General features: G+C 42.9%; 2 long non-coding RNA genes across 2 annotated transcripts; both read right to left on the reverse strand.

Annotated features, from left to right (window-relative positions):
* Positions 1-2612: 2612 nt before the first annotated feature.
* On the reverse strand, positions 2613-7973 carry LOC145532636 (uncharacterized). Its single transcript, XR_014073447.1, has 3 exons — positions 7613-7973; positions 6870-7075; positions 2613-5820 (listed from the first exon to the last, which is right to left on the reverse strand). It is a non-coding gene; the product is annotated as an uncharacterized LOC145532636 (long non-coding RNA).
* A 6319-nt stretch (positions 7974-14292) lies between these two features.
* Positions 14293-18648, reverse strand: LOC145532635 (uncharacterized). Its single transcript, XR_014073446.1, has 2 exons — positions 18180-18648; positions 14293-14737 (listed from the first exon to the last, which is right to left on the reverse strand). It is a non-coding gene; the product is annotated as an uncharacterized LOC145532635 (long non-coding RNA).
* Between the last annotated feature and the right edge of the window lie 8422 nt (positions 18649-27070).

Here is a 27070-nt window from a genome sequence, read left to right on the forward strand (position 1 = left end):
CAGTGTTCTTGCCTGGAGAATCCCAGGGACAGCGAAGCCTGGTGGGCTTCCGTCTATGGGGTCGCACAGAGTCGGACACGACTGAAGCGACGCAGCAGCAGCAGCAGCAGAGAGCATATTAAAAACTAGAGACATTACTTTGCCAACAAAGGTCCGTCTAGTCAAAAGCTATGGTTTTTCCAGTAATTATGTATGGATGTGAGAGTTGGACTATAAAGAAAGCTGAGCGCCAAAGAATTGATGCTTTTGAACTGTGGTGTTGGAGAAGACTCATGAGAGTCCCTTGGACTGCAAGGAGATCCAACCTGTCCATCCCAAAGGATATCAGTCCTGAATATTCATTGAAAGGACTGATGTTGAAGCTGAAACTACAATACTTTGGCCACCTGATGGGAAGAACTGACTCATTGGAAAATACCCTAATGCTGGGAAAGATTGAAGGCCGGAGAGGGGGATGACAGAGGATGAAATGGTTGGATGGCATCACCGACTTGATGGATGTGAGTTTGAGTAAACTCCGGGAGTTGGTGATGGACAGGGAGTCCTGGCGTGCTGCAGTCCATGGGGTTGCAAAGAGTCAGATACCACTGAGCAACTGAACTGAACTGAACTGATCCAACCTCTGCTAGCTTCAAATTTTTCTTCTGCAGCTTCCTCACCTCTCAGCCTTGACAGAACTGAAGAGAGTTAGGGTCTTGCTCTGTGTTAGACTTTGGCTTAAGGGAATGTTGTGGTTGATTTGATTTTCTAACCAGACTAGTGAAACTTCTTCCATATCAGCAATAAGGCTGTTTTGCTTTCTCATCATTTATGTATTCACTAGAATAGCAATTTTTTCTTAATTTATTTATTTTTAATTGAAGGATAACTACAATATTGTGTTGGTTTCTGCCATACATCAACATGAAACAGCCATGGGTATATATATACGTCCCCTCCCTCTTGAACCTCCCTCCCAACCACCCTAGGTTATCATAGAGCATCGGATTTGAGCTCCATGCATCATACAGCAAATTCCCACTGGCTATCTGTTTTACATACGGTAATGTATATATTTCAATACTTGGAGTAGCAATTTTTAAAAATACTAATTTATTTGGCTGTGCCGGATCTTAGTTGTGACACGCAGGACCTTTTAGTTGCGGGGTGCAAACTCTCAGTTGCAGCAAGTGGCATCTAGTTCCCTGAACAGGAATAGAGTCTGGGCCCCCTGCTTTGGGAGTGCAACGTCTTAGCCACTAGACTACCAGGAAAGTCCCTGGAGTAGCCATTCTAATTTACTTCAAGAATTTTCCCTTTACATTAACAACTTGGCTAACTGTTTGGCTCAGGAGTCTTAGCTTGTAGCCTATCTTGGCTTTCAAAATGACATCCTCACTAAGTTTAATCATTTCTAGCTTTTTTTTTTCATTTCAGTGAGAGACGTGCCTGTCTTCCTTTCACTTGAACACTAAGAGACCACGGCAGTGTCATCAGTTGGCCTAATTTCACTATTGCTGTGTCTCAGGGAGTAGGGAGTCCTGAGGAGAGGGAGAGAGATGGGGGAATGGCTGGTTGGTGGAGTAGTCAGAACACACACATTTATTAAGTACACCATCATACATGGGTGTGGTTTCTGGTGCCCAAAATGATTACAATCGTCATATCAAAGATATCAAAGATCACAGATGATCATAAAAAAAATAACAATGAAAAAGTTTGAAATATTTTTAAAAATTAGCAAAATGTGGCACAGAGACACAAAGTGAGCAAATGCCATTGGAAAAATGGCACCAAAAACCACAATGAGGTATCATTTCACACCAGTCAGAATGGCTGCTATCCAAAAGTCTACAAGCAATAAATGCTGGAGAGGGTGTGGAGAAAAGGGAACCCTCTTACACTGTTGGTGGGAATGCAAACTAGTACAGCCACTATGGAGAACAGTGTGGAGATTCCTTGAAAAACTGGGAATAGAACTGCCATATGACCCAGCAATCCCACTGCTGGGCATACACACCGAGGAAACCAGAATTGAAAGAGACGCGTGTACCCAAATGTTCATCGCAGCACTGTTTACAATAGCCAGGACATGGAAGCAACCTAGATGTCCATCAGCAGACGAATGGATAAGGAAGCTGTGGTACATATACACAATGGAATATTACTCAGCCATTAAAAAAAATACATTTGAATCGGTTCTACTGAGATGGATGAAACTGGAGCCCATTATACAGTGAAGTAAGCCAGAAAGAAAAACACCAATACAGTATACTAATGCATATATATGGAATTTGAAAGATGGTAACGATAACCCTATATACGAGACAGAATAAGAGACACAGATGCATAGAACAATTTTATGGACTCTGAGGGAGAAGGTGAGGGTGGGACGTTCTGGGAGAATAGCACTGAAACATGTATATCATCATATGTGAAACAGAACACCATTCCATGTTCAATGCATGGGACAGGGGCTCAGGGCCGGGGCAATGGGATGACCCAGAGGGATGGGATGGGGAGGGAGGAGGGTGGGGGGTCCAGGAAGGGGAACACATGTAAACCCATGGCTGATTCATGTCAATGTATGGCAAAAACTATTACAATATTGTAAAGTAATTAGCCCCCAACTAAAATAAATAAATTTATTAAAAAAAAAAAAATGGCACCAGTAGTCTTGCTCCTTGCAGGGTGGCCATGCCATGCCGTGTAAGTCGCTTCAGTCGTGTCCAGCTGTTTGTGATCCTATGGACTATAGCCCACCAGTCTTCTCTGTCCATGGGATTCTCCAAGCAAGAATATTGGAGTGGGTTGCCATGGCCACCGGCCTTCAATTTGTAAAAAACACAGTATCTGTGAAGCACAATAAAGCAAAGCACAAAAAAACAGGGTATGCCTGTAATCTGTTTTCAGTTTAATCCTCAGGCTGCAGCCACTGAACCTAAGAGGCACAGAAGACAAGCGTTGTCTTGCCTACCTGTACTTCACAAAGGCACTCAAGGCAAAGAAGGCTTGCTCATGGGACTTCCCTGGTGGCCCAGCGGTTAAGAATTCACCTTCCAACGCATGGGGCAGGGGTTTGCACCCTGGTAGGGGAACTAAGATCCTCCATGTGGAGGGGCAACTAAGCCCACACGACAAAACTACCGAGCCCATGCTCCTCAATTAGAGAGAGGCCCTCATGCCACAACTAAAAACCAGCGTGGCCAAAAAATAATTAATTAATTAAAAAAGACTTGCTCACCACCCAGTGTGCCCTTGTCTCCACTCGGGTCCTGTGCTCATGCATAGCCTTCTACATGCGTGGTACTCCTCCACCCAGCCAGTGAAGAGTCAGTGCAGCTCCGCCAGGGCCAATCCTCACACTGCTCTGACATGCCAGCTCTACTTGGAAGGGTCTCACCTCTGTGACTCTGGTGACCTCTGCCCCACTTTACACCTTTCTTAAGGCCCTTCTCCTGTTCCACTTCATATTCTTGTCCTTTATATATTTGTCTGGTTCTCCCCTATCAGTCCCATCAGATAGGAAGCTGCTTAGCTGGCAGATGAACTTTTCCCTGAAACACCCAACACTGTTTCTGGGCCCTTAAGAGGCCTTAGAATGTCTGTTGGGATGGATTAAATTGAATGATGGGACGTTATCTCCCTGAAGAATAAACAATTCACTTTTTCTACATCTCTGTGATTCACAGACAAAAATTTGTTTTTCTCTTTTTTAACTGGAGGATAGTTGCTTTACAGTGTTGTGGTCTCCACTGTACATCAACGTGAATCAGTCATAATTATATATATCCCCCTCCCTGAAATTCTTTAAACTAGAAAAAAATTGATGAGAATAGTACAATCAACTTCAGTATATGTATCCTTACCAAGTGCCTGTTGAGTCATCATTTTGCTAACATATGTTACATTTGCTTTAATGTATCTCTCTTGAGCTAGCTAACTATAATTATCACCATTTTCAGTTATTGAACCATTTGAGAATAAATTAGACATTGTGTCTTGCATCCCTTTACCGCTAAATACTTCACTGTTACCACTTAAAAGCAAGAACATTCTCTTCTTATACAACCATCCGATGAAAGAAATTCAACCTGACAGGATACTATTATCTCCATGCTCAGTCGCTTCAGTCGTGTCCGACTCTTCACAACTCCATGGACTATAGCCCGCCAGGCTCCTCTGTCCATGGGATTCTCCAGGCAAGAACACTGGGGTTGGTTGCCATTTCCTACTCCATAATTATCTCCATGTACAGTACCTATTCAAATTTCCCCAGTTGTCCCAATTATGATCTTTAAGCTATTTTTTTCATTCTCATTGTCTACTGAATGAAAATGTATAACCTAAAAGTTGAGAATTATGTTTTATTCGAAGGACTTTCTGAGAACTCAAGCCCAGGAGGCGGCCTCTCAGATAGCTTCGAGGGACTGCTCTGAAGAGGGAAGAGCCAGGTAATATAGGAGTTTAGCAACAAAAACCAGGTAGTAATCAAAAGATTACTGTTGGCAGACCTCCTCTTGGTCTTGCCAGCAGCCCCCATGCAGTGTACTTAATAAATCTCACTTTCTAACTTCAAAAAAAAAAAAGATTACTGTTAATTAAAGAAAACCAGACATCTCAGTTAACCTAGTGCTTTTGTATGTATGGGAAGATGCAAAAGTCTGGGCTCATTGAAAACATTTCTTTATCTGAACCTAGCTGTCTAGGGCCAATATCCAGTTCTTTCCCATCCTGAATTCCCTCAGGGCTCACTCTCGGGAGTAGCTGTAATGTGAAGGTTGCAGCCTCCTTTGTTACTGACATGGCAGGTAGTGTTTTTAATTCACATCATCTATGCATTGCATTTAATTATGTATCATTGAGTCACATAATGCAGAACAGTTTCTCTCTTTCATTCTTGAGGCATGCTAGTTACTTGTAAAATAGCCTCTGACTTGACTTTGTCTGCTGTCCCAGATTATGCCTTTGGGGGACAGGAAGGCTCTGGGAATGAGGTTGTGCCTTTCTCAGAATATGGCAGCAGGAACCCACATAAGGTCGATTTGTCCCATTATCAGTCACGTTAATTTTTTGTGGGGGGCTTGCCTGTGCCCTGTGTGTCCATGCACAGTTGTGTTCAACTCTTTGCAACCGCATGGACTGCAGACTTGTCTGTCCATGGGATTTTCCAGGCAAGAATACTGGAGTGGGTTGCCAATTCCTCCCCTTGGGGATCTTCGCAGGTCAGGGATTGAACCCACATCTCCTGAATCTCCTGCACTGGCCGATGGATTCTTTACCCCTGCGCCACCTGGGAAGCCCAGCTGCAAGGCATGTGATCTCTTAATTCCCCAACCAGGGATCGAACGTGGGCCCTCAGCAGTAGAAGTGCAAAGTCTTAACCACTGGTCCGCCAGGGAAGTCTGGGGCACGTTAACTTTGATGATCTGGTTAAGGTGGTAACTGCCAGGTTTCTCCACTGAGCAGTTACAGTTTTTCCTTTTGTGCTTATAAGCCATCTGTGGAGATGACTTCGTATTTTAGAGACTGTGGAAATACTCTGTTCCCAGTCTGATGATGATTCCTGCCTGATACGCCTGCCAGTCATTCAAGGAAAGCGGAGTTGGCTGGCGGCCTGGAGCTGGGGCTCTGGAGATCACAGAGCAGGGATGCGCAGAGAAGGAAACAGCAGGGACAAGAAACTGTGTGGAGAGCAGGGCAGGCAGTCCAAGGGCCATGCTGGGAGCAGCTGCAGCTCACTGCAGTGTAGGTGGCGGGCATACCACCCCAGGCAGCTCAGCGCAGTCCCGAGGGCACAGGCTCTTCACCAGAATCAGGACCGGGAGACGGACCAGTTTGCTGGAAGCAGAAAGACCATGCTATTGTCCTTATTCCCTGGTGGCCCCTGGTGCTCAGTGTGGGAAATGCCTCAGAGGCATTATTTCCAGAATATTTCCAGGGTCCCCCAGTGAATGTGAAGGGATCCAGACCTCTGGCGCTGGCCTGGCCCTTGCAGCCAGGCTCCCCCACACCCCACCCCCGCCCCTGCCTGTTTGCTCCACTCCTGACAAATATTTGCTCTGCTGTGGTACACAACCCTGGGCTGGCAGTCACGGTGGAATGTAGGCAGTGCATACCCACAGGACACACACAGCCCCGGACCAAGTGGCCATGAGTTCCTGTGTGCTGGACAGTTCCTTTGCTGTGGCTGCTGTAACAAATGCCCACAAATGGGGTGGCTTGAGACAACAGGAATTTATTCTCTTCCGGTTCCGGAGGTCAGAAGTCTGAAATGGAGGTGTTGGCAGGACCGGGCTCTTCCTGCAGATGGTAGGGGAGAATCTCATCGCCTCTTCCAGCTTCTGGTGACGGCTGGCAGGCCTTCGCTTTCTGGCTGCATCCTCCACTGCGGTCACTCTGCCTCCTCTTCCTCTCTCTTATAAGGAAACTTTTTCTTGCGTTTTGGGCAGGATCCTAGGGACCCCCAGATAATCCAGGATGATCTCCTAGTGAGACCCTTAACTTATTTACATCTGCAAAGATCCTTTTTCCACACGAGCTCACACTCACGGGTTCTGGGAGTTAGTACATATCTTTAGGGGGCCACCAGTCACCTCACTATGAAAGGAATTCATGTCTGCTCTTCCACTCTGCACAAATATTAGTTTTCCATATGTTTCGCCAACAAATTCTGTACTTTGTCGATGGTCAGGCATCATTAAAATAGTCCCCGATGGCTGTTAGGGGCCTACCCAAATACTTTTGTCCTCCCCCCGCCACACCCATACACACACACACAAAATAACATATCTGCGCATGGATGGTTACATACTGTCCCCAGGTCCTTGTACAGAAATGTGTGTGTGTGCTGTATTCCTTCACTTGACACGTATTTGTTGAGTGCTCACCATGTGCTAGGCCCTGTGGAGGCACTGGAAACACTGCAGTGAACAAGGCAGCAAGCCCACGCCTTGATTACATTCTGCTGAAATATTTACACGCACACACGATGATGTATGTAGATGCAGAGCCTGCAAGGTTTTTCCATGCCCGGGGCTCCCAGAAGGACTGAAGTCAGCAATTTCAGGCCGCAGGCAGCAAAGGGCTATGAAGGCTTTTAATGCAAATAAACATAGTCACCAGGAAGGTCATTTTTACAATAACAAATCCTTGATTAAGTGAAACACTTGTGGGCAAGGATGAACTCCCCATTCTGAAAGCGCAAAGCACTGTTATGGAGGCGCTTGGAGTTCTTGGGTGAGAGACAGAGGAGTCTGAGCAAAGGGACCAGCTGTGCCTTGAACAGCCAGCAAACGCTGGATTTGAGGTCAGCCCCAAGGACAAGGTATGCTGGGCCGCCTGGAGGGGAGAGAGCGTGACCACAAGAGACACAGCCGGGGCTCAGCCATCATCGATTATCTGCATGGTAAGGTGAGACTAATGACTATATCCTGGCATTATTTACCCAAACCGGCACACGCTTGTGCAGTGGATGCGTGATGTAGCGAGTTGGCTAGGCTGGTCTACAGACTCCCAAGTTCCCTTTCCAGTGGGACTCCAGTTAGGGTGGGCTACCAGCAAGACTCTCTCATGAGAATCAGAGGACAGAAGGAAGACAGGAGCCATGGTGTAACTCACACACAGTTCTTACCTGTAATTCACTCAGTTCTCTTTTCCCCCTGGATCTTCCTTCCTGAGTGCCTGTGCACAAGCTTGTGCCTGTGGGGCTCTAGCTTGCTTGTGACCTTCTCTTCCTTTATTGAGTGAAAACTGTGGGTAGTATTCTGCAGGTTTTTCTTTATTTCTGACATTTTTTAAAAGTCACATCTTCAGTGAATAAGAAGAGGATCATTTCATACCCTAGAGCTTCCAGAACTGGCTGCTATCTTGACTCTTCTTGGCCCTTTATATTTTCATATAAATTTAGAATTAGCTTGTCAAGTTCTATTAAAAAAACATGTTGAGAGACAGATTCACAGACACAGAAAACAAACAAAAGGGTTTGTTACCAAAAGGGAAATGGAGAGGGAGAGGGATAAATTCGGACTTTAGGATTAACAGATATATGCTATTATATATAAAATAGATAACCAACGAGGACCTACTGTATAGCACAAGGAGCTATATTCCATATCTTATAATAACCTATTTTGGAAAAGAATTAGAAAGATATATATATGGGCTTCCCAGGTGACACTAGTGGTAAACAACCTGCCCTGCCAATACAGGAGACTTAAGAGATGCTAGTTTGATCCCTGAGTCAGGAAGATCCTCTGGAAGAGAGCATGGAAACCCACTCCAGTATTCTTGCCTGGAGAATCCCCATGGACAGAGAAGCCTGGCAGGCTACAGTCCATGGGGTCGCAAAAATCAGACATGACTGAGCGACTATGTGCATGCATACACACACATACAAACACACATGTATAACTGAATCACTTTGCTATACACCTGAAACCAACACAACATTGTAAATCAAATACACTTCAATAAAAAGTTGTTTGTTTGGGGTAAAAAGAGAAATTAAAAACAGAAGAATATAATCATTAACAATTATAAATAAGTAACCTTTACAAAATAAATAAAAATCAAAATATAAAAACAAAACAAATACCAAAAAACAATGTTGAGATTTTGATAAGGATATATATAACTTAGAAATCAATCTGGGGAGAATAAATCCTTAACATATTGAGTTTTCCAATCCATGAACATGCTGTATTTCTCCAGACTCATACATAGATTTAATGAATACAAAAGAACACATCAAAATGGTTAGGATAGTTGCCTCAGTGGATACCCTACGGGAATGAATGGCTGGCACTATTCGCTCTTGCTTCCTGCTTCCAGGCTGCCAGGTTTTCATGTGACCTTGTCCTCTGCCCACAGCTGATTGACTCAAGGGAGCGGAAGGCACCTGCCCCAAGCTGATCCAATGAGTGCTTTCTCCCAGAATTTTTGGACCAGAGACTGAAAGAGAGTTGAAACAGACTCTTTTTGGTGTCTGAGGCTGTGAAAACAAAAAAATTAGGTGCTGTCTACAATGTTTCAGATCACGTGAGCTGGAGGATTAGAGGCAGCTGCATTGCTAAGAAAAGAGTGACGCTCAGGCACAGAAACAAGACAGAGAGGCTGGTGGTGTTTGAATCTGTGATTCCATGTAGTTTCTGAGTCCCAGTTGCATTCTTGCTCCTGGGTTCCAATAGACCTATGTTCCAAGAGAGCCATTGATTCCAAGGGTCCATTGTTCCTTAAAATAAATCCATCTTCAGGCTTAAGCTATTTTGAGTTTCTACTGCTCACAACCAAGGTACCTACCTACTGCAGTTGAGTAGACTGAAAATGGGTGATCTCAAATAGATTCCAGGTGACCAAGCCTCAGCATCCGGACTTAACAGGTTCACAGTTTGGACTGCAGTCTGGTGCCCCTTTCAAGCACAGGCCAGCACTCTATATTCCCTTCTTCTGCAAGAATTTTGCTGCCTCTCTTGGGATAATTAATCAGAGGCGAATGCTCTCATCCTCTTTTTTATTCAGGATTTATCTAAATACTTGTCTTATTTTTATATGTGGATGCCAAACTTTGGTTAGAATTTAATTACCATATTTGTTCACTAAGATCACCCAGATGATCACTCTTGGACTGTTATAGGCCCGACTGGCAAATGTTGCATAGGTCAAGATGTCAAGAGGAGCCCCTCAAATAAGATGCAAGCACCAGATGGAACTTCAAAAGAAATACTAAATATCTTCACCACTTCTGCCTTTCTTGGTAAAGACCCTATTCACCATGAGGCAGGGGTAGTTATAATGACAGGAGAATAAGGTTCTGAGTTTTCAGGAGATTGAAGGGAAGAATTTTGAAGATACTGTGCTGCAGAGAAAGGGTATGTCCTATATATATAGACAGTCCCAAATTTTGCTAATTTCAAGTCTTAGTCTACACTTTCATACATTTCATACACTATATTCTGACAGACTGAATGCAACTTTCAAAGACTGAATTTGCACTTGTGTCTCTCAGCTGACTCTGGATGATTTCAGGTTAATTCCTGGGGTTGCTATATAGCTGCCAAGAGCTCTATTTCAGCATCACCAGTTGTCTTCAGTCTCAGAATAGCAACTGATGTCATTCTTTAAATATTTAATTATAAAATACAATACAAATGACATTGTCGATCAGTGATAAGAAACAAAGATCTCATGAACTTGAGTTGAGACAAAAGTGGGGATGATTAGCTAAGCTAAAATTAGTGACTCTTTAGCTTCAAGTCAGGTGTTTATCACACTGAAACTAGTCAACTGCATGTTTATTTGTGAAGGAAAATAACTTTTGTAGGACGATAAAAGACCCAATTGACTAGGAAAAATGTATTTTTTTGGACAGGGCCTGAAGTGTTGCATGGTCCACTTCTACGGCTCTGAGAAGCATAATAAAGATAGTTGAGGGATTTCCCTGGTGGTCCAGTGGTTAAGATTCTGTGTTTCCAATGCAGGCAGCATGGGTTCAATTCCTGGTGGGGAACTAGGATCCTACATGCTGTGCAGCATGGCCAAAAAATTCAAAAAATAAAATGAGCCTTAAAAAAAAAAAGATAGTCAAGTTTTCTTATGTTCTAAAAGACAGCCTATTCTTGGCCTTTTCTATATAACTTTGACAGCTCCAAGAAGGTTCTGGCCACTACACTTTAACAGGTTTGTAGAAATTGTATCATGTCCCAAACTTTCTAAATCAAGGTTATATTACTTTTGCTAAAAACAAGAGAACAGGTCCAAAATGGAGTCACTTAATGCTAAGCCCCATGTCACCTAATTGAGACTTAATTCTAGTTTTGGCCTCTCCTAGAAATGGAGTCTTAAATCAGTCAACGAGGAATTACCTGGTCAGCAGTAGTGAGGACTCCTACTCTCCCCTAAAGAAAGGTGACCTTGTCACAACCAATCCACTCTTTGCTAGTTTAACTTCCTTACCCTGTTCCTTCTGCCAGGAAGTCTTCTATTTTGTACAGCTCCTGGGAGCTCCTTTCTGTCTACCAGGTGGGATGCTGCCTGATTCATGAATCATTAAATAAAGCAAATAAGATCTTTAACATTTCCTCAGTTGAATTTTTTTAACACTTTGTAATATAAAAATCTCTACAACTATTGGTCTATATCTAGATGATGATAAGAGATATATAGATAGATAGGTGATAGATAGGGAGATATTAAATCAGTCAATCTTTAAGTAAATCAACCCTGAATATTCATTGGAAGGACTGAAGCTCCAATACCTCGGCCTCCTGATGCTAAGAGCTGACTCATTGGAAAAGACCCTGATGCTGGGAAAGATTGAAGGCCAAAGGAGAAGGGGGCAGCAGAGGATGAAATGGTTAGATAGCATCACCAACTCAACGGACATGAACTTGAGCAAACTCCGCAAGATAGTGAAGAACAAGGGAGCCTGGAGTGCTGCAGTCCATGGTGTTGCAAAGAGTTGGACACGACTTAGTGACCAAACAACACGAAGAGAGATATTCTCTGAGACTAATCGAACCCTTTAGTCAATGATGTCTCGGTCTGATTCTCTAGGAGAAAAACGATCCAGGACTGAAAATGGGGACTCTGGACTTTCTGAACCGATGAGTTAAAATAGCTTAGGAATGTGCTGTCTGTTGGGGAATAGCCACACAAGGACACATTTTACTCATTAATGCTGATGCAGGCCAGATTGCTTTCCAAGAAAGCCTGCCCTGTCACTTTTTCCAGCCATTCTTGTCTGAGGACACAGAAGAAATTGAGAAAGGCTGGGTATTCTTGGAAGAAACGCTATGCCTGAGTTTGGTGGCCAGAGTTTCCACAGGGGTGTGTGCAATGCAGGGTGTAATGACAGAATGAGCAGCTCCCTGGGTCCTCTGGGCAGGAGAAGGGAATTCGGCAACTGGCCACTTCCAGAGACCACACTCCCAAGATGTGGAGGCCTGAGAAGAATCCACTCCAGAATCCAAGCATGATCCTATTTCCCCTCTGCTTCTGAAACGTGGCCAGGGCTCACTTGGCAGCCAATTATTCTATCTCAAGAGATTTTTTTTGGCCATGCCACACGGCATACAGGATCTTAGTTCCTGGACCAGGGATCAAACCCACGCCCCTGCATTGGAAGCACAAGTCTTAACCATTGGACCACTAAGGAAGTCCCTATCTCAAGAGATTCTGCAACTTGAATAATTGATTTGGAAGGAAGGAACTCAGTATCCAGTAAAGGTAGGCAGGGGATCTTAACTGACAGCACATCACCTGGAGAGGTGTTTCAAAATTCATAGACCTGGGATGACCGATCTGAACCCACAGAATCAGAAAATCTGGAGCTTGGGCCCCTGCAGTTTGAGAAAGGTTTTGGAGATTCTAACACAAGCCACGAGTGAAGGACTAATGCAAGAGAATATGGTGCCAGTAAGGCCAGGCCATGGCCTTGGTACCTTTGTCTTTTTCAGGACTTCCCTGGTGGTCCAGTAGTTAAGATTCCCTGCTTCCACTGCAGGGGGTATGGGTTCGATCCCTTGTGGTGGAAGAAAGATCCCACATACCGCAGTGTACTAAACCGGGCTTCTCATTTTAATGAGAACACAAATCACACATCTTGTTCAAGTGTAGAGTCTGATTCAGCATGTCTAGGGTGGAACCTGGTAATTTACATTTCTAGCAAGTTCTCAGATGATGCTTATTCTAATGGTCCATGGTCCACACTTTGAGTAGCAAGGGGTCAGAGTCAGTGGTTCTTAACCTGGAGCGATTTTGCCATCAACACCCCCAGGGGACATGTGGGAGTGAGAAATGTCTGGAGATGTTTTGGCTTGACAACTGGGGAAGGCGAGGGTGTTAACCACCAAGCCAGTGCCAAGGATGCTGCTAAACATCATACAGAGGACAGAACAGAATCCACAGTGAAGAATTATCCAACCAAAGTGTTTGTGATTCTGAGGTTGAAAAACCCTGGATTAGACCAAATGCAGAATTTATCAGGTCTCTGAAAAATAATCAGTCTTAACTCCTCGCCCCATCAAAGGTACAAAAAGGTTGGCAATTGGATTTAAGGAGGAAATTTTTTGGAGAGAATTTTCTAGGAGAGATGTGTTTGCTCCACACCTAGTGATTGAGAAAAAGGATGCATCAGAGAACTCATTCAAGTACCCAAAGCTTCAAATAAGGGACTTTAAACATCCAACAAATCCAAAATCTACACACAGGAGAAACGTTCAAGTAAGAACTTTCCCATTTCCGTTTTCTCTCTTTCCAATTTTGGGAAGTTAGATACTTGGAACTGTTCCTCCATTTCAGGCTTCCCACCTGGGTCTTTAATGGACATTTGGGTTGTTTCCACCTTTCGGCTATTGTGACTAGCGCTGCCGTGACCATTTGTGTGCATGATTTTGTGTAGACATATGTCTTCATTTCTCTCGGGGATGAACTTGGGAATGGAACTGCTGGGTCATATGGTGACTCATGTCAGGACCTGCCAGGCTGTTTTCGCTGTGGCTGCACCATTTCACACCGCCACCCACACCCTGAGGTTCCCACTTCCTCCACATCCTCAATACTCATGGATTTCATGAAGTGGTATCTCACTGTGCTTTCGATTTGCAAATCTTTGATGGCTAGTGAGGGTGAACATCTTTTCATGTGCCCTTTGACCATTTGTATTTCTTCCTTGGAGAAGTCTGTTCAGATCCTTTGTCTATTTTTTAATGGGATCATTTGCTTTTATTAGGATTCCATGGCAAGAGTTCTTTACGTGTTCTGCAGACAAGTCACTTATCAGACATAAGATTTGCAAATATTTCATTCCATTCTGTGGGTTAGCTTTTCACTTTCTTGAAAGGGGGCAAAGACAGCCCACAGAGGAATCTTAGATTTGGCAAAAATACCCAGGCCTTAGTATTCCTGTCATACATAGTCATGTTCTGAGGCTGCCCAGTCAGAACTGGTCCCAGGGTGAAGGCTGAGGCAAATCATGAGATGCCAAGAGCTGAAGGCTGCCAGCTACCTGCACACCTGGCAGCTAAAAGACACATTTCTTTTTTTAATATTTATTTGACTGCACCAGTTCTTAGCTGTGAAATGCAGGATCTTCAATTTCTGTTGCAACATGTGGGATCCTTAGTTGTGGCACCTGGGATCTAATTCCTTGGTCAGAGATCGAACCGGGGCCCCCTGCATTGGAAGCATATAATCTTAGCCACTGGACCACCAGGGAAGTCTCAAAGGGCACATTCTTTCTTGAGAGAGATCCAACTGTCACATCATGGCTCTGTGTCTTTTGTTTGCAAAAGGATAATCCCATAATATATTTCCTTTCTTTATTCTTTTTTTTCAGAAGCAAGATGCAGAGAGGCAGTGTTTCATCTTCAGCCTGGGTCCTGCGAGCCAAGGGTGTCTGTAATGTCCCCTGGTGGTGGTTTCAGGATGAAACAGCACACCCAAGAGAGAACCTTCAAATGGAGGCCAGATGGGAAACAGACCTGGAGTCCCAACATACCAAAGGCTCTTGAGCACAGGTGCCTCCGAGCAGAACGTTTAAGAAAACTGCAGGCCTGGACTGTGGGTGAAGACAGAAGAGGACAGAACCAATCCCCACATAAACAAGACACTGTTTCCTTCCTTCTTTCCCACTGCTTGTAGTATCTTCTTATCCCATTGTTGCCAAACTTCATATGTGCATGCTAAGTCGCTTCAGTCATGTCCAACTCTTTGTGACCCCATGGCCTGTAGTCCGCCAGGCTCCTCTGTCCATGGGATTCTCCAGGCAAGAATACTGGAGTGGGTTGCCACGCCCTTCTCCAGGGGATCTTCCTGACCCAGGGATCGAACCCATGACTCTTATGTCTCCTGCGGGTTGACAGGTAGGTTCTTTACCATTAGCGCTCCCTGGGAAGCCTGCCCAGCTCCATATCAATACACTAGTCTGTAAATTCATGGTGGACGCTGGGATCCCCCAAAGGAAATGAAGATCCCCTTCAGGAACAAAGCACATGTTACCTCAGAGTGACCCTCACAGATAAGCCTCAGCCACAGTCAAGAAGAGCCTCACTGAGGAGAGCCACCTCGCCCAAGGTCACATCCTCACATCAGGCAGCACACGTCTAAGGACTGATCGACATAGGAGGATAAAGGTCAAGCTCTCTCACTCGCCCTCCCACTTCAAACCAGCTCTGAAGGTTGGTCCCAGCTTTAGCCCGAGGCAGCTCAAGACTTCCACGGAAACATCAGGAGATCCTGCTACCCTCTGTCTCACTCCATCCTGCTCCACATCAGAGGACTCTCCCATCAGCATAGCTCTCCAGTCTCAGAACTGGGATTGGAATAGTCCATCCAGAGCTCTGGGTGAAGCCAAAACTGCAACACAGAAGCTTAGAGCAGAAGTCAGTCAAGGAGATGCTGAACCCAAGAATTGGCCTGGAGGCTGCTTGTGGTGCTCTGCAGATCCAAGAGCCCAGGAGGGGGTGAGGAGAAAGAGAGAGAGACGCCACTCAGAGTGTATTCTCTGCTCAGATTGCTCTTCTGGAAAATTCAGCCCCGAGAAAGCCACCAGCTTTCCAGCTGTAAATCCATTTCAGTTATTCCTTCTGTCCCTCCCTCAGTTCCTCTCCCCTCCTCTCTTTCTTTCTCTCTTCTTCCCTCCCTCCCTTCTCACCTTTCTTTTCTTTCTTCCCATTCTTCTAACTTATTTTTTCCAACGATAAAAAAAATCCTATTTATTATAAGCATTTTAGAATGCAAAGTATTAATATGGAAAAAAAACTATCACTCAGAGATAATCACTAGTAACATTCTTTTAAAAAAATTATTTTTCACATGGACCACTTTTAAAACCTTTATTGAATTTGTCACAATGTTGCTTCTGTTCTATGATTTGTTATTTTGGCCTTGAGGCATGTGGGATCTTAGCTCCCCTACCAGGGATTGAACCTGTATCCCCTGCAATGGAAGCCAAAGCCTTAACCACTAGACTGTCGGGGAAGTCCCATCACTAGTGACATTCTGATAGTTCCTTTTGGCCTTACTTAATGTACAATTTTTAAAAATCATAGATGAGAACATACTTGAGGTAGGCTCTTGCAGCAAAGACCTTCCATTGGGGCATACTTCCTTCTATCCAAGCCCTTGACTGATGCCCTCCCATGCTGACTTTGAGCTTGGTATCAGTGCTGATGGGCTCAGTGCCCAGCAGTGGGAAGGCTGGTTCCCTCATTAGGTCAGTTCTGCAACGTGTCTGGGCACTGTTCCTGGGAGTTCAGTGCCAAGGGGTTCTGAGAATTCCCCAATGCTGATTCATAAATACCTTTTCTGTGCAGACAAGCTAGAGGGTGTTTTGGTATTTGTAACTGAGAATCTTGACTGACACACTGGGCAGAACTAAACTGGGGGGAAAAGGCACTGTATCCAGAATGAATTGCAGGTGTTTTCTGAAGTCTAGACTAACCCTTGACATTTAACACGTAATCCATGTGGACTAGCAGCACCTGGAAATTTGTTAGAAATGCTAAATCTTACCTCTGCTTCAATTTAACTGAATCCAAACTTGCATTATAACAAGATCTCCAGGGAAACTGTAAACACAGAGTGAGAAGCACTGGTCTAGCAACTCCCAACACTGGCTACACTTTAATAAAATCACTTATTTTTTATATAAAGAGGAGGGCTTCCGTGGTGGTTCAGTCGTAAAGAATCCCTCTGCCAGTGCAGGAGACATGGGTTCGATCCCTGATCTAAGAGGAGCCCACACACCTCAGAGCAACTAAGCCCATGCATCACAACTATTGAGCCTGTGCTCTAGAGCCCAGGAGCTGCAACTACTGAAGCCGGCATACACAAAAGCCTGTGCTCTGCAACAAAAGAAGCCACCACAATGAGAAGCCCACATATCACAGCTAGAGAGTAACCCCTGCTCGCTGCAATTAGAGAAAAGCCCATCCAGCAACAAAGACCCAGTACAGCCAAAAATAAGTAAATAAATAAAATTATAAAATTGCTCAAGGACTGTTTTAAACAGTGATGTCCATTTACATCCTACATGATAACAATTGATTCAGGAAAGAATCATCAATGGAGCCAAAACAACAGGGAAAAGCTTGTTGGTTTTTCTGCACAGCTCAAAGAATTTCCCCAGAGATGACTTACTAATTATAAAGTGGGGAAAATGACCTTTACAGCAGAGAAACCTGGCAGACACTATGTAAACAAGTGATGTAACTTAAGATCACAAATAATTAGTCAAAGTGATAGTATGAGCCTCCTGATAAGAACATGACATCACCTATGCACAGTTTCTGCCAAAAATGATTAACCTGAATCCCATACTGCAGTTGCAAAAACCAGACAAATCCAAATGGACAATCTGCAGAACAGCTGTCCAGACTCTTCAAAAACTCTTCAAAAAAAGTTTCATGAGAGTCTAAAAAGACTGGGAACTATCCTACGTTAAAGGCAACTGAAGAGAAATGATAACTAAATGCACTGTATAATCTTTAATTACAAACTGGATTGTGGGGGGAAGGCTAAGAAGGACATTTTCAGGACAATTTTGGGGAAATGTGGATATTAGTTAGTAGAATTAGATCAATGTTAAATCCTCTAGGTGTGATCATTCTAATGTGGTTTGTGAAATTAATTCTTAAAAACTCAGCTCCCCAGACCCACTACATTTCACTACCCATCATTTCACTCCTGTCAAGGAGGGTCAAGAGCAACATGCCAGAGCCACACCCAGGAAAAGTCACTCTGTGTAGTTCCAGCTCACAGCTTTACTGGCTGAGCTCAAGGCAGATTTTAGGGCTCAGACCACAAACTGTCTACCTGTGAGCCAAATGTAGCCTGAGGATTCATTTGTTTGGCTTGTGTGGCATAATTAAGTTCTGAATTAGGTACTAATGTCTTAAAAGAAGAGACTTCATATAAAAACATGTATGTCTGACTTAAAACAAATCTAGCCTATCTGGCTAGAGGGTCTCCTACTGACCATCTTTAAAAAAAAAAACGGTGTCTCTCAAAACCTTTATTGAGGTATGGTATACATACCCAGGGGGTGCTAGTGGTAAAGAATCCATCCGCCAATGCAGGAGACATAAGATCCCTGGGTTGGGAAGATCACCTGTAGGAGGGCATGACAACCCACTCCAGTATTCTTGCCTGGAGAATCCCAAGAACAGAGGAGCCTGGAGGGCTATAGTCCATAGGGTCACAAAGAGTCGGATCCAACTGATGTGACTTAGCACATACATACAATAAACTGCATATATTTTAAGTGTATATAGTTCAGTGTGACTTGATGAATGTATGCTTAGTCGCTCAGTTGTGTCCGACTCATATGACAAATGAATGTACCTGTAGAACCTCCACTTCCATGAAGATAGAGAACATTCCTATCATTCCCCAAACTTCCTTGTGCCCCTCTTCCACTACTGGCCCAGGGAACCACTGATCTACTTTCTCAGTATAGTTTTGCCTTTTCCAGAATGTTATATGAATAGAATCACAAAATATGTACACTTTTGTGCTTAGCTTCTGTTCAACACGTTTTCATCCATAATGTGTGTACTGGTATGGCAGTCTGTTCACTTTATGGTTGTACAATATTCCATTGTATGGACATACTACAATTTGTTTATCCAAATTCCTGTTGATAGACTTGGCTTATTTTTATTTTTGTCTATTTATGAACAAAGCTGTTATGAATTTATAATAAAGCCTTTTTGTTAAGAAAACAACAGTTTGTTGTTTGTTGCTTCAGCTAAACTGGAACTGGGACAGGCCTGTAGGGGGAGCTCTCATGACCATGATGCATCATCAGCTACACCAGACAGGAAGAGACCTCACCTACATCTCTGACAGGAAGGTGCCTCTACATTACTACCCATCAGGGGGAATAAAACATCTTTCCACTCCATGATGGCCCAGCTAGTCAGACTGTAGAAGCCCAACCAATGAGAAGCGACCATACTTTGGATTCCCAGCTTCTTCCAATGGACTCTTTGGTTATCACTGCTGCTGCTAAGTCGCTTTAGTCGTGTCCGACTCTGTGCGACCCCATAGACGGCAGCCCACCAGGCTCCTTCGTCCCTGGGATTCTCCAGGCAAGAATACTGGAGTGGGTTGCCATTTCCTTCTCCAGTGCATGAAAGGGAAAAGTGAAAGTGAAGTCGCTCAGTCGTGTCTGACTCTTCGCAACCCCATGGGCTGTAGCCTACCAGGCTCCTCCGTCCATGGGGTTTCCCAGGCAAGAGTACTGGAGTGGGGTGCCATTGCCTTCTCCATTGGTTATCACAGCCCCTCTCAACTCCCTCCTTTTCCCCATAAAAGCAAGTTCCTTTTCCTTCTGCTCTGGATTTGCCTATGGTGTGCTGCCATTCACATATACCAAATTGGAATTCCTCTATCAGTAAATAAACTCACTTTTGCTGCTAAAATAGCTGGCTATTGTATTACTAAAGTTGACATACTTAGTGTCAGAAGTGGGATCCAAAGGAGGTGGATGCAAGAGATGATGGCTCCCAGAACTGAATGAGGTAACTGCAAAGTCCTTTATGCTCATTGGTTCTGTGGTCAGCACCTGCTTTCAGTCTGGAGTCTCATTTTGGGTTCCAAGCTCCACTCTTTTTGCACTTTGAGCTCCTGGACTTCATCTGGGATCTGGAAAGGTTTTGTTCTTTCTGGATCAAGGCTTCTTCATTAGTGAGTATCAAGTTGTTTTCTGGAGCATGGTAGTGAGGTTCTCTTTTGAGGACCAAGCTAAGTGGGATCTAAGAGTTTGTTTTATTCCTTTTGGAATCCGGGCCAGGACTGCAGCAACTTTCTTAGAATTCTAGGAGAACTTAAGAAAATAAGACCCAGGCCATCTAAATGCCCTGAGGGCAGCCCTCCATTGGGGACTCCAGTTGGTTTCATGTTAAAAACTATGGGCTCCCGACATGTGCGTTTTTAATGAAGTGGGCTGAAAAATCTAAAGGTAACTCAGAATTACCATGGCCATTATGAGGAATTTTCAATCTTCCCAAACTCATTTTTAAGATTACACTGGAGAAGTGTGATTTTAAAATTAAAACAAATGGTATCTTTATTTTTGTTAGTACCTATAAGCTTTCAAATACACACAATACTCTAAAATTGCTTCTCGGCAAGGTACTGTTTCTAAATTGGCAGACACAACCAAAAAACTAGATTAAAAAAAAGAACAAAATGACTTCTGAAACCTCGTACTTCTTATGTTCCCCTCCCTCTAGGTTCTTTGTCTTAGGGCCATCTTGTGTATCTTCTTTGGCTCTTCTGTCTCAAGACTCCACCTTGTACTCTGGCCCCACCCCCGATGCCATCTTCCATCTTTCCTCTGTGAAAACCAGCCCCTTTAAAACTAAACTATCATCTGAGGACCCAAATGTTAAACCCCTAGTTACTGTTTCTAAGTTAACTGGAGCAAATAAACAAGAAGGAAAGATTTAAATAGCAATTGCCTTAGATTTTTGGTATTTCTGTCTGTTGAAGGGTTTTGGGAATTCATTCATCCTGTTCAAAAGGGGGAATCTTTGTTTTAAACAAGTTCACCTTAAGGAGCACTCCTAAAAGAGAGGAGTACAAATCCTTAGGGATCCAATGTAATGCATTCTTTGACTGGTTTGCAAAAGCTTCTAAAAGGCAAACTGACTTCATGAAGAGCTCTAAAAGCATCCTTACAGTATGCCAGAAACACAATTTGGATCTAACTATTCTTTTGAGTTTGATCTGAGACACGGCTGAAATTTAAAACAAACCTAGAAGGTCCCTGTTTCCTTCTGTCTGTATTTTCATGTGTCTGTAAGTGTGTGTGTATGTATACATGTGTGTTATAGATGTGTTTTTTTGATTTCCTATCTGCTGATGATATTGCTTAAATTGATGTGCAGAAGAGCTCTATTTAATTGGCTTAAAAACAAACAAGCAATGGGACTCCCCTGGTGGTCAATGGTTAAGACTTCAAGCTTTCACTGCAAGGGGTTGGGGTGGGGGGATGGGAGTTGATCCATGGTCTGGGAACTAAGATCTCACATGCCACAAATCACAGCCAACAAAACCAAACCAAACCAAAAACAACCCAAAGCATTTACATCAGTTGAAATATAAAAGAGACTGAACCCAGTGCTTTTCAGGTTTACATGATCTGAGATTAATTTTGGTGTATTAAAGCAAGTTTGAAGTTTTTAAGTAAAACAAGCATATCTTTAGAGCTATCAACACTGAAAATAATGCAGGCATACAACTTTTATTCTCCTTGAGTTTACTGGTCAGGTAAGTTCATATTATCTTTGTTACAAAATTTGTCAGCAAGAAAAGTAACTTGGTATGATAAAAATTTTTGTGAGTGATCTAAACAAGTAAATTGGATGTGAATGAGATAGAGGTTAATAGGCAATGCTTTTAGGTAGCTTCCTCAAATCTTTTTGGGGAATGTTCTTATGTACTTTTTTTCCTACTCTTTTTTTTCTTTTGTTTTTAGTCCCTATTAGAAAATAGAGAGGAATTTTCAGCAGTGCTTTTCAAACTACAACTGGTAAATCAGTGAATCATGAGATTAATTGAGTGGAGGCACAATCTGCTGTTTAAAAGGAATAGACTAGAAAATTATGAGACATTACACATAATAAATATAAAAATTGCATCATAAAACTTTTTTTCAGTTACATATATATATGTCCATATGCTGTTATAAACTGTAGCTTTCGCTGTTTTAGTAAAAAAAAAAAAAAATTTAAGCTTTGACCCAGAGGACAGGATAGATTGAGGGACTGACTGCTCCCCATTCCCATTTGGACTCAAGAATGCTGACACCAAGGATGAAGGGAAACTTGTTATACTGGGTTGGTCAAAAAGTTCCTTTGGTTTTTAAGTAAAAATAAGACACATTTTTCACTTTCACCAAGAACTTTATTGAATAACACATTCACTGTTTTGTTCCATAACCTGCTGCCATTTTGCAGGCAACTTCATAATTCCACCTTTCCCAAACTTATCTTTTTGAGCAAAGAACTGGTTACAGGTGCCTTTTACTCCAGGGAACTGAAATTTTTTTTTGCCATTAAGATAATTGTGAAAAGACCAAAATATATGGAAATCCAAAGGTGCAATGTCTGGTGAAACCTGCAGATGAATCAGAACTTCCTAGCCAAGCTGACCAGTTTTTGCCTGGTCATCAAAGGAACATGGACTTTTACATTATCTTGATGGAAGATTGTGGGCTTTCTGTTGACTAATTTTGGACACTTTTTGTTGATTGCAGCTTTCAGTGGGTCTAATTGGGAGCAGTACTTGGTGGAAATAATTGTTTGGTTTTACAGAAGGAGCTCATAATAGAGGACTCCTTTCCAATCCCACCATCTTCCAGTATCACTTCTTTGGATGAAGATCTGCTCTGGTGAGGCTGGTGGTGGTTCCTTTTGCTTTGCCCACGATCTCTTCTGTTTCACATTATTGCATGGTGTCTACTTTTCATTGCCCGTAACAATTTATTTTAAAAATAGAAAGTTTTTGTTATGTTTCAGTAGAACCGCCATGTGGAAATATGGTCAAGGTTTTTTCCGCTTCACTTACGTGGAACCCAAATTAATCAAAGCGATTAACACAAACAAGCTGGTGAAAGTGATTTTCAATGCTTGATTCGAATATTCTGAGTATGTCAGCTATCTCTCAAGTGGTATAATGCTGACTGTTTTATTAATGTCTTGACTTGATCACTATCAACTTTAACTGCTCTACCCAACCGTGGAGCATCACCCAGTGAGAAATCTCCAGCCTGAAATTTCACAAACCACTTCTGACATGTTTGACCACTCACAGTACCTTCTCCATATACTGCATAAATCTTTGTGTTTCAGCTGTGTTTTTATCTTTCTTGAAATAATAAAGCACAATACGCTGAAAATCTTGCCTTTTTCTTCCACCTTCAATATTAAAACAGCTATACAAAAATTTACTAATTTTGATAAATTTTTAATGCACATGAGTATGACAGCTATAATAATACAACCTAACAGAATTGTTTCAAATGAAGTTAAAGACAACTGTTACTAGAGCCATCATACAGAAAAAAAACCAAAGGAACCTTTTGGCCAACCCACACAATCTGATCACCAAAGCAGGACAAGCATGACTGAATGGTGGACTGTCCCATCCTCTTTCCTGTGCCCTATCCTCCATCTGTCTGGTTGCACAGACGAGACAACCTAAAAACTCCATTTCCCTGACCCCACTGCAGCAGAGCGCCAGATGGGAGTCAGCATCCACTCATCAGGTGCTGTGGTAGATTCAAGATTGCTTGCATCCCTAACCCTAACCCTAACTCTACTCCTTCCACTGAGAAAGTGAAAGTTGCTTAGTTGTGTCCGACTGTTTGCAACCCTATGGACTATACACTCCATGGAATTCTCCAGACCAGAATCTGGAGTGGGTAGCCTTTCCATTCCCAACCCAAGGATGGAACCCAGGTCTCCCGCATTGCAGGTGGATTCTTCATCAGCTGAGCTATCAGGGAAGACTCCCACTGAGAGGTGGAATCTAATTCCTCTTCCCTGGAATCTGACCTGGCCTTGGATATTTGTCCAGCCAAAAGAATGCAGCAGCAATGACCTTCTCAAATTCTGAGTGTAGTTCATAAGAGGCCTTGCAGCTTCCATCTAGGCCGCCCTCTTGGAATGGTTGCTCTAGGGCATTTGCCATGTGAGAAATCTGACTGCCCCGGGACAGTCAGCCTCCCATGGTGGAGACCTGAAGACACAGCTTCAGCACCTCCTCTACCAACCTCATGTGATCCTAACCCAGGAGAGCTTGTTCGTGGCTCCATTTCTGACCGAAATCCCTCCTGTGGCCTCGCCCGCATCTGGTGACTTCTCCCTCCTCCCAGCACTCAAACCATGGCTTCCCTCCAGGCTTTCTGGCTAAGCATGCCGTGCCCTGGCCCTGACTCCATGGTCTTTCTATGACTCAGGGCTCTGGCTCCCTGCCCCAGGACCCCACCCTCCCTATGTTCTGCTCCTCCCAGCTAAGGCCCCAGAGGAGGAAAGAATGGGAATGTTTACCCCAGAGCTGCCAGGTTACTAAGACCCTCCACCCTTACCACTGAACCAACAACTTGGGCCTTCTGATTCTGTGAACGCAGCTACTGACCCAACCACACCTGGAGAACACTGCGGATACACAGTGACCCGTGAAGCTGCAAGCAGGGGATTAGCCTGAGTAGCTGGTACTCCATCGGGGGACTGGCTCCTCACTGCAGAACACACCCAGCAGGTCACAGCCCACAGTCCTGAAGTCTGCCTGTTCTACCCTGTTTCGAGGTTGCAGGTGTTCAAGCAAAAGGAAGGCGCATCAGAAACAGGCTTGCTCAACAGACCTGAGGCCTAGAGTCCCAAGTCTTTAGCTAACACTTGCTTCCCAAGCTCGAGCACATGAGCTTTAGTTCAGTCCAGAGTCTACTCCTATTTCTACTGCTTACTAGGAGCCCTTCCAGCATTGTTTCACCTCTTCAGCTTTAGTTCCCTCATCTGTGACATAGGGAATAATGCATGGTAAGCACCTAGGGCAGTATCGGGAACACAGCTGATGAGCAAAAACAGCAGCCATTGATTCAAGAAAGAATCATCAACAGATGCTTAAGTTAATGAGTGAAAGTCTGATGAAGAGAATAGCTATATAATCTTGAAGGTGTTGTTGTTTAGTCAACTAAACCATGTCCGAATCTTTTATGACCCTGTGGACTGTAGCCCACCAGGCTCCTCTGTCCATGGGATTCTCCAGGCAAGAATACTGGAGTGGGTTGCCATTTTCTTCTCCAGGGGATCCTCCTGATTCAGGGATCAAACTCGCATCTCCTGCATTGGCAGACAGATTCTTTACCACTAAGCCACTTAAGCCCAACTTTGAAGTATCTCTACACAAATTACTTATTAAAGGGAAAATAATCAAAGGACACTATCAAAAGAGTGAAAAAACCCACAAATGAGAGTAAATATCTGCAAAGCATACATATGACCAGGAGTTAATATTCAGAATAAAGAACTAAACTTCTACAACTCAACAACAACAAATGCAATTCAAAGGACTCAAATAGACATATTTCCATCGAAGAAATACAAGTGTTCAATAAGCTCATGAAAAGATACTCAACATCACTACTCGTTGGGGAAATGCAAACCAAAACTATAATGAGATACCACTTAAAACCCATTAGGAGGGCTATCGTTAAAACCAAAGCAAAACAGAAGAATATGTATGTTGGCCAAGGATGTGGAGAAATTGGAATCCAAGTGCACAGCTGGTGGGAATATAAAACGGTGCTGCCACTGTGGAGAGATGGAAAAGCCACTGTGACAGTTCTTCATAAAGTTAAAAATAGAACTGGCATATAAGTCCGCAAATCTACTCCTACATTTATTCTCAAAAGAATTGAAAGCAGGGATTCAGATACTTGTACATCAATGTTCAGAGGCAGAAACAACTGAAGTGTCCATCAATAAATGGATCAACAAAATGTGATATACACATACAATGGAATCTTATTTAGCCATAAAAAGGAATGAAATTCTGAACCTGCTACAACATGGATGCAGTAAACACTATGCTTGGTGGAATAAGGCAGACACTGAAAGAGAAATATTTTACGATTCCACTTGCACTTAGAATTCATAGAACAGGGGCACCAGGGGCTGCAGCAAGAGGGCCAGCGGGGTGTACTGTTTAACGGTGAGTTTTAGTCTGAGGTAATAAAAAATGTTGTCAAACTAAATGGTGGTGATGGCGTCACAACACTGTGAATATACTGGATTGTTAATTTAAAATGATAAACTTTTTATGTATATTTTACCATCATTTTTTAACCATAAAGGGTGCTCAGGTCTGAAGCAGTGTGAAGTCCCTCTGAATTCTCTAAACTGACTGGCGAGGGCTTGCTTGACAGTGTCCCACACTGAGAAGACATGTGTGGGATAAAGTTAAAATTGAGCAGAATAGGAACAACAGACAAAGAAAGACGAGGTCTAAATCAGGGTCTTAAAGGGCTTGGCAGGAACATTTGGGGCTTGTAGGCTATGGGGTCCATGCTACAACTTCTCAGTTTTGCAGGTTTGGCCTGAGAGTAGCCATAAACATACATAAATGAATGAGCAGGGCTGTGTTCTAATAAAACCTTATTTATAAAAAATAGGAGGCCTCTGCCAATCCCTGGTCTAAATAAAAGTGCGGGAGGGGAAGAGGGTCAGCAAGGCATCACATTTTTGAATATTATATGAAAACAACAAAAGAGGGAGCCCCGTGAGGTTAGGAAAATCATCCTTAACCACACAACTCCTTCTGAAAGTTCCGGGAAACTAATTTCATATAAAAATAAACAGCAGAAAATTACTAAGGTCAAATCTCATTCAAAGTTATTATTTAAAAAAAAAAGTATAACATTTCTGTAAGATGAGACCACACCAGAAATACATGCATACAAAATAGCTCAAATTACAATCAACTATTTTAAAACCAGATAAATATTCATAAGAAAATGATACATGACATGAAAGAACCACAGTAACTGAAATTAGAAAAACTCATATAAGAGTTTTACTTTCCTCAAAGAAACACTTAGAAGTAAAAGGGGGAAAGATTAAGACTAAATTAGAAGAAACAAAGACCAAATGAATGCAATTTTAAAATGCCTTTAGGAAAACAGGAAGAAAATTTTTAAAGAAATCACAGAAGACAGTAAAATGATTTGAATGAAAATGACAATATGGCAGATTAGCAAAGAAGAATTGACACAGAATATAGAAGTCTCTGAAGCAGAGAACTGAAGCAAGTGAACAGAATATAAAAAATCAAGAAAATATATATTAAAAAATCAAGGTATACATATCCTGGTATAAAATCAAGAAAATCAGTAAAAACTTCCAGGAATGTTCTCAAATTGAGGAAAAAATATCCAAAACTATATATACACCATGTATCCATGTATCTAAGAATACTTAAACAACCAATACCAAGACACATTCTAGTAAATTCACCAGACTTTAAGGAGAGAAAAAATCCTTTATGCATCTGGGGGGGGCAGAAAAAAAGCAAGTGGCTTATA

Source organism: Giraffa tippelskirchi, chromosome 13 (assembly GCF_054371585.1).
Source record: "Giraffa tippelskirchi isolate mGirTip1 chromosome 13, T2T-mGirTip1v1.2.pri, whole genome shotgun sequence".
NCBI lineage: Eukaryota > Metazoa > Chordata > Mammalia > Artiodactyla > Giraffidae > Giraffa > Giraffa tippelskirchi.